The sequence below is a fragment of the Mastomys coucha genome, unplaced genomic scaffold, assembly GCF_008632895.1.
Source record: "Mastomys coucha isolate ucsf_1 unplaced genomic scaffold, UCSF_Mcou_1 pScaffold13, whole genome shotgun sequence".
NCBI classification, from domain to species: Eukaryota; Metazoa; Chordata; class Mammalia; order Rodentia; family Muridae; genus Mastomys; species Mastomys coucha.
Genome location: NW_022196895.1, coordinates 4,973,538 through 4,975,943, shown reverse-complemented (window position 1 = coordinate 4,975,943; position 2,406 = coordinate 4,973,538). Strand labels below are relative to the sequence as shown.

The 2,406-nt window shown below is 47.1% G+C and overlaps 1 pseudogene; it reads right to left on the bottom strand.

The window, feature by feature from the left end:
- Positions 1 to 1,334, bottom strand: part of LOC116087789 — a 94,768-nt pseudogene extending 93,434 nt beyond the window's left edge.
- Between the last annotated feature and the right edge of the window lie 1,072 nt (positions 1,335 to 2,406).

Below are 2,406 nucleotides of genomic sequence, written 5' to 3'. Positions count from 1 at the left end.
TTGTGTCAATGTTTTCTAAGGTATCTTCTGCCCCTGAGATTCTCTCTTCTATCTCTTGCATTATGTTGATGATGCTTGCATCTATGGCTCCTGATCAGTTTCCTAGGTTTTGCATCTCCAGGGTTGTCTCTCTTTCTGTTTTCTTTATTTTTTCTATTTCCATTTTTAGATTCTGGATGGTTTTGCTCATTTCCTTCACCTGTTTGATTGTGTTTTCCTGTAGTTCTTTAAGGGATTGTTGTGTTTCCTTTTTAAGAGCTTCTAGCTCTTTACCTGTGTTCTCCTGTATTCCTTTGAGGGTGCTATTTATGTCCTTCTTAAGGTCTTGTATCATCATCCTGATAAGTGATTTTAGATCTGAATCTTGTGTTTCCGGTGTGATGGTGTGGCCAGGACTTGCTATGGTAGGAGACTTGGGTTCTGATGATGGCAAGTGACCTTGGTTTGTGTTGTTTATTTTCTTACGCTTGCCCCCCACCATCTGGTTAATTCTAGTGCTACCTGCCTTTGCTAAATCTGACTGGAGCCTGTCCTTCCTATGATCCTGGTTGTGTCAGAACTCCTCAGAGTCAAGCTGTCTCTGTGATCCTGTGGTTCTGGTAACCTGGGATCCTGGGCTTGTTAGATCACCTGGGATCTGGGAATGTGGCTTTCTCTGTGTGTTGTGGGACTGGATGCAGAGCTTATGCCCAAGGTCTGCTAAGAACACTAACCCAGACATACTGGAAGGAACCCAAGTCACTGGGCTGGCAGAGTTCCTGTGTGCCTAGTCCTGCTGGTCCCAGTTACTCCCAGTGTTGGGACAGATGTTGGTTCCTGCTTACCTCTGATCCTGGGTGTGTCAGAGCACCTGGGAGTGGAGCTTCCTCTGGGTGTTGTGGGACTGGCTGGGGAGCTTACCAAGAAAGAACATCTTTAATGGACAGCTGTTGATGAATGTCATCTGAGGTTGCCTCTGTCCCTCACATACATACATGTGCATACGTGCAAATGCAAATCTAAGATGCATGCACTCATACACAAAAGAAAAGAAAAAGTCTTCTTGAAGAGGCAAAAGTAGACTTAGAAAGATTAATTATGGCCTTTTCTTTCTTTTGGACACTACCTGAAGCAGAATTAGAAAAAAAAAAAACAAAACAAGAGTTGTCTGGGGCAGCGCTCATGTGCTCTCTCACTGTGCAGCAGGTGGAGAACCAGGTGTCTGGCAGTGCCACACCCAACACCGGGTCACCACTGGGTGGTGGAGGACCAAAAGGGATTGGAGAGGATGACTTGCATCCTTCCAGAGGTCCAATATTCTGGGCTGAGGATACGAGTGTCTGTCCGCAGGCCATGCTCTGCCTCTGGATGGGAGTCTGTATTCCAGTCCTGGGAAGGGGGGCAGCTTAAAGGGGGAGTCCTTGGCCCTATGAAGGCCAAAGACACAGGTTCTAGCCCCTTGGGAATCACAGGCAATGCTAGACACTGTGGAGGAGCTGAGAATGAATTGGGGGCCCCAGAAAAGCTCAGTCCACCCTGGGGCTCATGGGAGAGAGGGGGCAGGGAAAGGAAGTAGTCCCCCAATGGTTTGAGCATGGCAGGTGCAAGTGAGCATGCTCAGGAGTTCTCAGTCCTGTCTTGAGACTACAAACGCTGGGCCCACATGGCATATCTAGTTGAAAGAGGGCAATGCATGGTTGTAAGACTTTTATTATAAAAAGGAGAGAGAAGAGATAGGAAAGTAGAGGCCATGGTGGCTAGCCATAGCCACGTGGAGAGAAGGGGAAAGGAGGAGGAGAATGCAAAAATAGGAAGAGAAGAGGCTAAGAGGGAAGAGAAAGAAGAAAAAGAAGAGAAGAGGAAGGAAGGGGCAAACTGCCCCTTTTATGGTAGGCTGACTACCTGTCCGTGGGGCGGGGCATACCTGCCTGTGGTCAGAAGACTGTCGGGGTGGAGTCCACCCAGAATGCTGGGAGCTTGGGGCATTGTTTATGAGATAGATAGCACAGGCTAATGGAGTTGGAGGATTTGTGGAATTAGCCATCTGTGTCCGGGAACATGTCTCCACTGTTTCCATCCCTTGTGGAATCTTCCACTGGGTCTCTGGAAGTTAAGACTAGTTCAACCAAAATACAGACTGCTTTTCACAGTCCCATAAGAGTAAAGGGAGAAGCAGGAAGCCAAAAGAGGACATGAAGTTAAAACAAAAAGCAGGAGCTATGAGGAAATACCGTCAGTTTCATATGCAAAATAAGGCACATGTCCACTACAAAGCAATTAGACTGGGTCTTGGGATCTACACTGTGTATGTGCCAGGCAGATGCCAAGCAACTACATACATGCTTTTCTCTTGCTATACTTAAGAGATAAGCTTAACCATTCTGGATACCTCCCTTGCATGTAGTAGGAGGGCTTGGTATACTGTTC